Source organism: Rhinichthys klamathensis, unplaced genomic scaffold (assembly GCF_029890125.1).
Source record: "Rhinichthys klamathensis goyatoka isolate OS25496 unplaced genomic scaffold, OSU_Roscu_1.1 h1tg000497l_1, whole genome shotgun sequence".
Taxonomy (NCBI): domain Eukaryota; kingdom Metazoa; phylum Chordata; class Actinopteri; order Cypriniformes; family Leuciscidae; genus Rhinichthys; species Rhinichthys klamathensis.
Genome location: NW_026606980.1, coordinates 546,258 through 559,189, shown reverse-complemented (window position 1 = coordinate 559,189; position 12,932 = coordinate 546,258). Strand labels below are relative to the sequence as shown.

The window sequence follows — 12,932 nt, the reverse complement described above, 5'->3', positions numbered from 1 at the left end:
ATTAGTAAAGGAGTGGAGGATGGAGTTTACGTACAGGAAAGTAGATGGAATGTGGCTCTCGATTCGCAATGGTGATTGAATTCTGAATGAATCAGTTTTGACTTTTGAACAAATCAGTGTGTAGTGAATGATTCATTAAATCACTAAACATGAACGTTTCAGTGTTTTTAAAAGAATCGGCTAAATGCTTTACGGCTGGCCCACACTAAAGCCGGGTTCAGACTATAGAAGTTTCAGACCGATTTATGAAAAAAAATTCGTGTCCAGGGCATTGGTCGGTTCCGATGTTCGGCCCAGATTATCTGGTATTGCAACACATTCTCATCCCAAGGCGTCATCTAACTGACACTTTTGACCATGCGTCAACATGCCGACGCACATGGTACCCTTTAAGCGTCAATATGAGACGCTCATCCTCGGGCGTCATCTAACTGACGCTTTTGACCATGCGTCTAAATCCGACGCACATGGCACCCTTTAGCGTCAGTTAGATGGCGCTTCCGTTATGGGTAGGTTTAGGTCTGGGGTAGGGTTAGGGTTAGACCACTAGGAGGCGCGTCTCATGTTGACGCTTAAGGGGTACCATGTTCGTCGGCATGTTGACGCATGGTCAAAAGCTGAGAACGGGCTAGGTATTGTGAGGCATTTACAGATCAAATCCTAAACCTCCCGCTCTGCTCGCGGACAAATCGGTGCCGCCCTGACAATATCAAACAAATATGTTTTAGGATTTTAAATCGGAATGCTTCCGACTATGGTTACATCACGATAGCCAATGAGAGACAAGTCTACTAGGAGACGGAAGTGACAGAACTTTTGAAATGGCGACTGCGAAACAACAAACAGCTGTCAGGGTCAGGTGGACAGCGGAGAAGGAGGAACAGCTGAAATGTGGCAACAACACGACTGCCTTTATAATGTCTCTTCATATAATGGTAGGCCGCGACACAGTAGGCTATCCATTTTGTTAACATCTGCTTCCCCGTGAGATTACGTGTAGTGCTAAATCTGCCATTATAATCTTAAGAATATCTTGTAGTGTGTGTGATGCGCCACGATTTTCAAATCTTGCAGTGTGTGCAGGTTTGAGATTTGAAAGAAGTAAATCTGTGAAGATTTAGATTGATAAACTCCTGTAGTCTGAGACCGGCTTAATTTAAAAAAAAAAATCGTATCAGATTTTCATCTATCTATCTATTTATTACAGGAACGTCTGTCTGTCTGTCTGTCTGTCTGTCTGCCTGTTCGAATATCTCTCAAACCGTTAGTCCGATGGATTTCAAACTTGACGGGTGTCTTGTTACTGTAACGGTCACTTTGTGTTTTATGGCGCAGTGCCGAGTTTGACGTTGTTTGGATTAGAAATGCAAAAGATATCGGTAAATATATCGGTAAAAGAAGCACACAATGAAGTTGTGGTTTAAAAATAAACATTCTGACATTAGAGAGGGTTGTGGTTTAAAAATTGTGGTTTAAAAATAAACATTCTGTCAGCTAAACATTAAAGGTGATGATACACAGGGCAACTTTTTGAGCAATGTTGCTGGGCAATCTTGCCGAGCGATTGTTGCTTGGGCACTTTCCCATTGAAAATGGGCAATACATTTCTATCTGGATAATTTAGATCGGTCGTGGGCCCTGTGTCTCATCTGGTTGCCCGTTGACGGCAACATTGCCCAGCAACATTGCTCAAAATGTTGCCCTGTGTATCATCACCTTAAGTCAGCTACACTGTTTACTTCTGAAGTAAAAAAGCAGCGATTCTTTTCGAGAAATGTAGCGAATCTTTTCAAGGTTTTTATTATACATTTATTAAAATGTAATTATACGTTTATTACAATATAATTATACATGTTTACAGTGTTATTATACATTTATAATAACGCGATTACATTTATTACAATGTAATTATTCGTTTATTACAATGTTCATTAGTGTTATTATACGGTTATTACAATGTAATTATACATTTATTACAGTGTTATTATACATTTGTTACATTATTAACACGTATGTAACCGACTCGGCCTGTTACATATGTGTAACAGTAGCTGCCTCTTACATGAGTGTAATTACAATCTGTAAGTACAGGTTGTTCCATAACTTAGTTACATGTTAATTACATTTTGTTACATGTTATTACAATGTCTACTACTAAGTTATTAATTAAGTAATTACTCTGTATCACGGACACCATAAAATAAAGTGTTACCAGCGATTCTTTTTGAAAAAGTAGCGATTATTTTTTAAAAAGTAGCGATTCTTTTTGAAAAAAGTAGTGTAAAAATTTTTTATTATACATTTGTTACAGTCTTATTATACATTTATTACAATGTAATTAAACGTTTATTACAATGTAACTATACAGTTTAAAAACTGTATAGAACTATGAAAAACTGTATAGATTCTTTTTGAAAAAGTAGCGATTCATTTTTGAAAAAGTATCGATTCTTTTTTGAAAAAGTAGCGATTCACTTTCGTAAAAGTAGCGATTCTTTTTTGAAAAAGTATCGATTCACTTAAAAAAGTAGCAATTCATTTTTGAAAAAGTATCGATTCACTTTTGAAAAAGTAGCGATTCACTTTTGAAAAAGTAGCGATTCTTTTTGAAAAAGTAGCAAATCATTTTTGAAAAAGTAGCGATTCATTTTTGAAAAAGTAGCGATTCATTTTTGAAAAAGTAGCGATTCTTTAAAAAAAAGTAACGATTCATTTTTGAAAAAGTATCGATTCATTTTTGAAAAAGTAGCGATTCATTTTTTAAAAAGTAGCGATTCTTTTTGAAAAAAAGTAGTGTAAAATGTAATTATACATTTGTTACAGTCTTATTATACATTTATTACAATGTAATTCATGATTTGGCACCACAGCCCCTGAGTATGTTTGTGAAATCGTGTGAAGAGGTAGGACTTAGAACAATGCGAGCCTCCTCCAGAGGAGACTGTTATGTCAACTTTAGGTCCTCTGCTTTTGGACAGAATTGCTTCTCTGTGAAAGCTGCAGGGATGTGGAACTCGCTGCCTTTAACTATGCGAGAGAGTAGCACCTTGCAACAGTTTAAACTTAATCTGAAGAAATGGTTGAAAGACGGTCAGATTTGTGATCATTAGCACAAAACTGGTTAATTGGGGTTTGGTTAAAAATGTAAGAAGGTAAATTTAAAAGGGAACTGTAAATAGTTGTAAATACTACTGGTAGTCCCAATCATCATTGGGAATGCTCATTGTCCACTGTATTAACCTGCTGTCACCTTGCCTCTGTCCAGGGACTACAGATGAAAATTAGCTTCTAGCTATTTCTGGTCTGTGCAACACATTTGTTGTGCAATGTCCCTGTTAAATAAACAAATAAATAAAATAATTATAAAGTACATTTATTACAATGTAATTATATGTTTATTACAATGTAATTATACATTTATTACAATGGTATTATATGTTTATTACAATGTAATTGTACATTTATTACAGTGTTATTATACGTTTATTACAATGTAATTATTAATTAGTGTTATTATACGTTTATTACAATGTAATTATACATTTATTACAGTGTTATTATAGATTTGTTACTTTATAATTATTATACATTTGTTACATTATTAATTTGTTACATTATTCTTTTTAAAAAAAACTAGCGATTCTTTTTTAAAAAGTAGCGATTCATTTTGAAAAAAGTAGTGTAAAAAAATTTAATTATAGTAGCAATTCATTTTTGAAAAAGTAGTGATTCATTTTTGAAAAAGTAATGATTCACTTTTGAAAAAGTAGCGATTCTTTTTGAAAAACTAGCAATTCATTTCGAAAAAGTATCGATTCTTTTTTGAAAAAGTATCGATTCACTTTTGAAAAAGTAGCGATTCACTTTTGAAAAAAGTAGCGATTCATTTTTGAAAAAGTAGCGATTCATTTTTGAAAAAGTATCGATTCACTTTTGAAAAAGTATCGATTCTTTTTGAAAAAGTATCGATTCTTTTTTGAAAAAGTATCGATTCACTTTTGAAAAAGTAGCGATTCAGTTTTGAAAAAAGTAGCAATTCATTTTTGAAAAAGTAGCGATTCATTTTTGAAAAAGTATCGATTCACTTTTGAAAAAGTATCGATTCTTTTTGAAAAAGTATCGATTCTTTTTTTGAAAAAGTAGCGATTCTTTTTTGGGGAAAAGTAGCGATTATTTTCGAAAAAGTAGCGATTCATTTTCGAAAAAGTAGCGATTCACTTTTGAAAAAGTAGCAATCTAACTAAATCTGTAAGTCAGCTACACTGTTTAATTCTGAATATTATATTTTATTCTGGTGCGCTTAACGTTATCGTTTTCTCAGAGTTTAGGCTCCTGTGTAATAGTAGCCTAGGCTATTCAGCAACTTAAACATACCAAACCAACAATTACTAAAAACACACAAAAACTGATTTTGCACGGGCATTGCACTAGTTCTATAAACAACCATATTCCCGACTGAACAATCTACAGAGTCCTGCACGTTTGTCCGTGGGGTTTTGTCCGTGGGTCCGAGCAGGATTTGAGATCGGTGTGGGTCCTACGTTCTTCAGGGCAGATTCAATCACTCTTAAGGGGAGGGGAGAATTGGACCCCAAATCGGCCCGATTACCTTGTAGTGTGTGTGTGTGCCTACACATAAATTGAGTTACTTGTTTAATTCAAGTGTTTTTGAACGAACTGGTTCAATGATTCAAAATATGTCACCACTTACTGGCGTATACTGAAAGAGTTACTGCAAATCCCCATCGCACTGACTGTATCTAACGCGCAAAGAAAGATTTGCTCAACTGTTGTGAATCCATTGGAAATGTTGTGTGAAAACACACTATTATTTATTATCTATATTTATGACAAAAAGAAGAGATATGCATTCAAAATGCATAATGCAAAATGCAAAGTCATTTAGAATAATTTGTAAATTTAGCTTCTGATAAGAATCATAATGTGTATCAAAGCCTACATGTTCTGTCCATTTTGATATAGACCGCATGTCCCCTTCCATTCCTCAGGACACACACATGCTCGTGCAGCTTTCAGAGATGCCACTGTTGTATTGATGATGTGTATGGGGCCAAATCCAATGTCTGGGCTCTGCAGGGTGTCAGAGGCTTCCTACCGTCTTTGTGGAATCGTCCCCTTGCAAAAACAGGAATTTTCCATTGAGTTAAGCAAGAATATCACACTCTCTCTCTCACTTCAACGTGTTTGCTTGAAAGACCTGGATACATGTTCTGCTTCCAGTGCTCAGAGGGAAACAGGTTCACTGTAAAGTCTGAACAAAGCATTAAAAGAAATCACTTAAAATTTTTAAACTTACTCACCCTTATGTCGTCACAAACTTGTATGCCATAATTTTTTCTGTGAAACACAATAGGATTTTTGAAGAATATTCATGCTCTTTTGCATGTAAAAATTTATAGTGACCAAAGTGATCAAGCAACAAAAAAAGTGCTTTATTATATATTTTTTTAGGAACAGACAAAAATGTTATATTATTACTGAAAATCTTCCCTCCTCTACAGGCTACAACTCTAAAATCTGATTCTCTATTCTGTATTTAAACATGTGCTTTGCATTTGGTTGCTATAGAATGGCAATTTTTACTTTGAATGTGAATGTGATGGGATATTTTAGAGCTTCAGTGGAGGTAAAGTTTTTCAACTAACTTTCTTTATGTTCCTTAAACAAAGGAGACTTCAGAGTCTACCCCAGAGACTACTTTTATGGGGTTTGTTTTGAATTTGCTGTGTGGAGTTTCTTAAAAATGTATCTATTTGTGTTCCACCATTGTGTGTACCATTTGGGTTTGTAACGACACGAAGCTGAGTAAATAATGGCAATATATATTTATTTTTTTGGGAGAACTGTTCTTAGGAATTGTGGTAATCAAATGTAAAATAACACTGCATATAATCTTCACTGCATAAATTAAATAAAGATGAATCAGTTACAAAAGGTATTCAGTCATGAATGATTTCCTTGTATTTTGTTGTTTGATTAACATTAACAACACAGACAGCGGGAATATTAGGCTGCTGTCACTTTAAGGCAATGCACTGATCCAAAATACTGATACTGATACACATGTGTTGTGTTTCTCGACTGTTTACATTCATTTAAGACATAATTTACCATGTTTGCTTAATACTTGCCAAGACAGGCATGTTGATGGTGACGTAATTTTTGAACAAAGTTTACAAAGAGTGACTATTTAACCACGTTTTTGTTAATCATCGCTGTTGTAAAATATTTGGAAGCCAGAATGCGTATCCATTGACAGAAACCTACATTAGCAAAACTTTGTCTGTCTTTTTTGCGCATTGTTATTTTCAACAAACCATATTAGATGTGTCGTCAGATTTAAGATGAACCGCGGCGAAAGTGCGTGCCGAACCGTGGTAACCGTTACACCCCTAATATGTGTCTCTGCTTGGGAGTGAGTTAGCAAGAAACAGAAAGAGAATGCACTAAATCAGTTGGATTCATAAAGCCAGCACTGAAGGTCATTTGTTATGGGTATAATGTATTCAATGTAATCAGCTTCAATTACAGGCCTCCCGGTGGATACGCGCAGAAAGCCGTCTAGAACAGGAACAGCCCTCCTGCTGTCAGCACATTGCCTAACCTGCAAAAAGGAGTGCTTTACAGACATAAACCATGGGGTGCTTTACTAAATGATGCCAGGTATGTTCCTATGTCAAAGGTCTTGTAATTTAGCATATTGACTTCAATTATCCTCTTGTTGAATGTCAATATCTTACAAGTGATTGTAAAGGGGAGTGACCAGTGGTTGCAATTACACTGAAGGCTTCTGCCCATCTAATCCTTATGTATATTATACTTTTTTTTTCATCATACACATTCGAATCTTTAAGTGGGCCTTCAGCCCAGTCATATCCTTCTGATGAGTTTTGAATGTCAATATACTAGAAATAACAGTGTGAGAAAATGTATTCACATGTATTCCTGTATTTCCCCAGATCTTCCACAGTGCTCACGTTTTGCTAGGCTGTTTTTAAAAGAGCACATTATATTCAATATTAGTCACACTGGGATTCGACAAAGTCTAATGGGGACAAATGGAATCAACTAATTTCTGCTCTTGTCAAATCCAGCTTGCAGGGGGTCAATCAGAGAGTCCATCCCTCCTCTCCAATAATGGACTATCAGACTGCCTGACCGCCGCAGCCGTAATGGGGCGAGCATACAGAGCGATCATTTATAGAGTCATACTTGCGGCTGGAGATGTGATTTTCTTAGTGCAGCGGCAGAGTGCATTCAAAGTGATGTTTTGCATGCTGAGGCGGACCCGATGACCTCATTAAAACCTGTCAGAGACAGATCAGATGGAGGAAGGTTACCGTGGATACGGTGACGCAGTCTGCCTCAAAAGGCCTCATGATTACCGACTGAAATATAGCCGAGCACCCTTCCCATTCTTCTCCTACAAAGGCACAAAATGAAAATCTGTGGAGAAAAAGGCTGTGAATCTGTGATTAAGGAAAATTTCTCTCTCAGAGATGGTGATTTTTGTAGCTGATAAGACATGGAGTTTAAAGGTACTGCACTAAATCATGCCTGGCACAGTCCACTGAAATTATGTATAATTTGAAAAATGAAATGAATGAAATTTATATTCAAATTATTGGCAACATCATAACTAAACCTGTTTACTTTCATAATGCATATCCTGGACCTTTTTTTTTTGTTATTCCAAACTCTGTTTTGATATTTAATGTCCATTTTTTCATGATCAAAATCAAGTCCTACATTTGTCATTAAATATATTTTTATTTAATGGAAAATACATACCTAGTTCTGTCATGAAACTCTAGATGGTGCATGCTGATGGCTTAACTCAAGCTGATGATAATTACAGCGTTAACTTCTTGGCACATGCTGATTGGTTCATGTCGCATCTGCAGCCAATGAGCTTGCTGCTCAACATTTAAATGGCTGGTTAGCATTCACTATAGCAGTTTCCAGTGCGCTTTCAGAGACCCTCCAACTTCCCCAGCTCCACCTGTATAGGTCTGCTATGGAGAGAAATAACATTAACGAAGTAGATGGAGTTGCAAATGTCTTTTCATGTTGACTTTGGTGTCACATAATAATCAAAATATTGTCAGGAGAGCAGGTTTGAGAGCATGAACAGTATAAGAACATGACACAGGCCATATTCAATCCTGCATCTCTGTGAGAGCTCAGCTCTTATGTGCTGTGAACATGTGCAATGGCCCTGACTGCAGAAGTGCATTTTAATGTTGACCATAAGAATATAATGTATCAGAGATGCAAATACTGCAGGGGACTCTCAACAGCATGTGGCTCTTTAGCATTTTCTCTCTTTGTCTTATGTCTAGCACTGTCATGTGATCTCTCCCCATAGCAACAAACTCTCTCTGTTTATCTGTACCTTTCAAAACATCGTTTTCATAAGACTTTGTTGGTCTCTAACAGTTTTCTCAACATTTTTCAAATGCTGAACCTACGTACTTGCTATAAACTACAACATGCAAAATTATGAACATGAACAGAGTATTTTAATAAACATGACTGAATGGAAAAAAATTATTTAAAGGTGCAGTGTGTGATTTGTAGCGGCATTTCTAGTGGTGAGGTTGCGAATTGAAACCAACAAAAGGTTATGTTTCAATTGAGTGGCGACAAGAAAAGATGTCATCGTCTGAGACAGCAGAGTAGCCAGTTCAGCAATGAGGTTTCTTTAAATAGATAAAATAAGAAATTATGTTTACTTTATTATTCAGTAAAACGATATTTTATTGCGAATATTATTGTTACATGTTCATCATTGTGCCAGTATTTTATTCGCTGACTTTAGCTAGCTTCCTTGCATGAAGAACAACATAGTGACGAAACGCGTTTGTCCATTTAGGGCTACTGTAGAAACATGTAGGCGCATTTCAATGTAAGGGGACCCGCGGTGTATGTAGATAGAAATGACTCATAAGGTAATAAAAACATAACGGTTCATTAAGTAAGGTCTTTATACACCACTGAAAACATAGTTATGTATATGATATTGCACAATGCACCTTTAATGTAGTTTTGTTCATGGATCTCAAGGATTTTTCCAGTTTTCAAGGACATGTCAATGTTGCAACTTAGGCTCATTGGAAACACTTGCCTTTACCTGCATTTTATCTGCAATGGCCAGCAGCCATATCACCCTGTAGCCCAAGACTGGTTGCCCACTGAAGCTAAGCAGGGTTGAGCCTGGTTAGTACCTGGATGGGAGACCTTCTGGGAAAACCAGGTTGCTGCTGGAAGAGGTGTTAGTGAGGCCAGCAAGGGGTGCTCACCCTGTGGTCTGTGTGGGTCCTAACGCCCCAGTAAAGTGACGGGGACACTATACTGTCAAAGAGCACCGTCCTTCAGATGAGCCAATAAACCGAGCTCCTAACTCTCTGTGGTCACATAAAATCCCAGGATGTCTTTCGAAAGAGTAGGAGTGTAACCCCGGCATCCTGGTCAAATTTGCCTAGTGGCCTCTGTCCATCATGGCCTCCTAATCATCCCCATATATATACAGGGCCGTCGCTAGTGGGGTGAAAGGTGGTGACAATTATAGGGGCCCCCGCTGACCAGGGGGCCCCACAAAATCCAGCAGTTGTAATATTTAGGCCCCTATAGTATGAATAATTATAATATTTATATTAGTTGTATGCCTGAGATTTAAATGAAAACCACAAAAACGTGCAATTTGGGTAAATATTTTTCTAAATATCTGCTTCTCTTACCTCCATAAAAATGGTTTAGTCCGACCTAAAGTGTGTATTAATTATTCAGTCAGAGTCAGTGACAAACATCAGACGGACCCAATAAAATTGTAAGTCCCGCCCCAGCTCGTGAACAGAACCAATCAGAGTTGAGGCGGCAGCCTGAAGTTAACGATGAACTTGGTGGAAGAGCAGGAGACTAACTGACTGAAAAATGTCGGGGAAAAGAAAACAAATCAGGGAACCAGAAATGCCAGGAAAAGACGGAGAGAGAGGCAAGGAGAGTGGTTGTATCCCAGTCGATCAAGACGTTCTTAAAGACCGGTTATATATTGTTATTTCGCTGGGAATTAGAAAACTTCCGTCTACAGTCTGCCGTGTACAGTCATTTTTTATTATCGGTGCGCGCCGCAATCGACCGAATGATTACGTGGTCTAATGCCGCGTTCCAGGCAACCTGTAACCCGTGTTTTTTCAACTCGTAACTGGGAGTACATCGATCTAGTACGAATTCACGGGTGGGAAGTCACGGGTTTAACTGCCCTTCCAGTGCACTTTCACGGGTATAAGGTTGGGAAAACACGGGTTACAGGTTGCCTGGAACGATGTACTCCCAGTTACGAGTTGGAAAAACACGGGTTACAGGTTGCCTGGAACGCGGCATTAATTCCTGTCTTTTTACAGTATTGTAACTAGAGTTTTAAAAAAATTACACGAGTCACGACGCATTGCATTATGCATCTGACCTGCCGGCTGATGATATTTAAAACATCGAGAAAACACGAATAAAACACACTGCACTTGGATGAATAAATGTAGCCTATTCGCTTTATTTAATAATATTACCAGTTCCATATTATCTTTATTAAAAAATAAGACAATGAATGCTTTTATTTTTTGAATTAGACTGCATTCTTGTCAATTTTTTAAATGTTTACTTTTTGATTTATGAATTATAACAGACTGAAGGGGGAAAAATTTATTACTTTTTAAAAATTGGTTTTATTATTATTTAACAATTTCTTGCTTTTTTTATTAGTTGTAATTTTTATATAAACATTTAACTTTTAAAATAAAGGTTTTACAACAACATCACCATCTTCTGTTATGTGGGCCTCCATGTTCATCTATTGTACAGTATATGATGAGGGTGGTGGGGGCCCAAATCAATATTTTTTCAGGGGGCCCCGAATCCTCTAGCTACGGCCCTGTATATATATACTAATTGGATTCATCACTCTGTCTCCTCTCTACCAGTAAGCTGGTGTGTGGTGGGCGTTCTGGCGCTATATGGCTGCCGTTGCATCATCCAGGTGGATGCTGCACATTGGTGGTGGTTGAGGAGATTCCCCCCTTCTATGTGAAGCGCTTTGAGTGCAGAGAAAAGCGCTATAAAAATGTAATGAATTATTTTTGCAAAACTGTACATATTCTCTGCAGTTTCCAGGTGAAATGGCCACTAGTGGCAGTAAAACACCAGCAACTTTTGTTATCTTGCTTTCACACAAATTATGGGAGTAAAGACTTATTTTTGTGTAGTTCCTTGCACAATACTATGTTATAAAATTAAAACACTTGTACCATAGTACATGATTTGTAAACTAAGATGTTGACGTTTGCATCACATTACCAGCTATATGTATGGCCAGCCCGTTCTCATCCCAAGGCGTCATACATGTGACGCTTTGGACATTTCGTCGAAATCTTACGCACATGGCATCCTTTAGCATCAATATGAGACGCAGAACCCAAGCCGTCAGACAGGTGACGCTTGTCTAAATCCGACGCACATGGCATCCTTTAGCGTCAATATGAGACGCAGATCCCAAGGCGTCATAACCGTACCCTACCCCAGACCAAAACCTACCCATAACAGTGCGTGTTATATTGACGCTAAAGGATGAGAATGTGTTGGTATGGCTTATCTCATGTAGTAAATTAGCTCACCTGGTACAGCATTGCATTTGCGATGCGGAGTCCTGTAAAACACAAGTCACAATAAAAAAGCTCAAAGACTTGCAGAAGCAAGCTAAATTGGCATGGTTGCTTCAGTAAATGTGTTTTTATCTTACGTTTGCTCTTTTTTTAAACAGAGTTGGATTTAGTGTAGGTGGCCAATTGTTTTTCCAAGAACGAAAATAGTGTTCACAAAGAGCAATAACTTTTGGTGTTTAATTTTCTAACTGCGTCAATACATTCAACAACCAACATAATAAAACATTTCCAGATTCCTGTTGACCTGGTTTGGACAAAACTGTACGTGCTTTTAGCACCACTCATTGCACGTTTTGCTTTGAAAATGTTGTGAAGCGGGCAAGAAGCAACAAAATATTACTTTGCAGAAAAGTCGCCAAATGCCCGGTTTCTCAATGAGCCTGATGTTGGCATCTGTGTCATTTGACTAGCTTCAACCAAATTATGAATTTGCGCCGAAATACCTTAGAGCTTGATTGCATCCATGGCTTTTTACATGAACAACAAACAGTTGATCAGCCTGTTTATTTTGCTATGCTAACATGATTATATGGAAACATGCAGAGGTAAAACCTAATACATGGTTTCTTACAACAGTCCATTTTGCAATACATGTTTTTCCTCTTCTGCTATCAACCTTGTGACTTGACCCTCTTCTTCTTTACCTTCTCTTACTCCACCTGGGATCATTCACTAGACCTTAACCTTTAGTTTGCTCTTCACTTACAATGTTCTCTTCTATGCAGCTATCTGTTTCTTCACGGTTGACTGTGAATCATGCTAACCTCAGGGACGGACTGGCTTGGTATGAATTGATCTGACAGCAGTAGGCCTTGAGAACCATGTGGTATGTCTATCCATTAGCATCACTTCACCTGTGCCAGTTTCTATTGTGAAGCATGTAGTGATGGTCGGCGGTAGACGTGCCCTTTAGCAGACTTTAAATTCAACATGAAATCAAATTTATCCATTGATATTTTAATAATAAATGTTCCTGGCCTGACTGCAAATGATCAATTGGTGCATGCTTGCCTTTATGTTTTTAGACGTTTATGTTTTCCAAGATAATGGCTATAGTTATGGCATCTACTAGAAGGGGCTAACGGCTAAAGCTACCCATGATGCCTTGGATGTCTCAAAGACTTCATTTCAACCATACTTTTTCATGATCTAGTCTGTATAACATAACATAATAAAGTATCACCCATAAAGGATTTT

General features: G+C 37.3%; 1 pseudogene; it reads left to right on the top strand.

Annotated features, from left to right (window-relative positions):
* The first annotated feature begins 9,173 nt into the window (after window positions 1-9,173).
* LOC130072597 (5S ribosomal RNA) lies at window positions 9,174-9,290 on the top strand (annotated as a pseudogene).
* The last annotated feature ends 3,642 nt before the right edge of the window (window positions 9,291-12,932 follow it).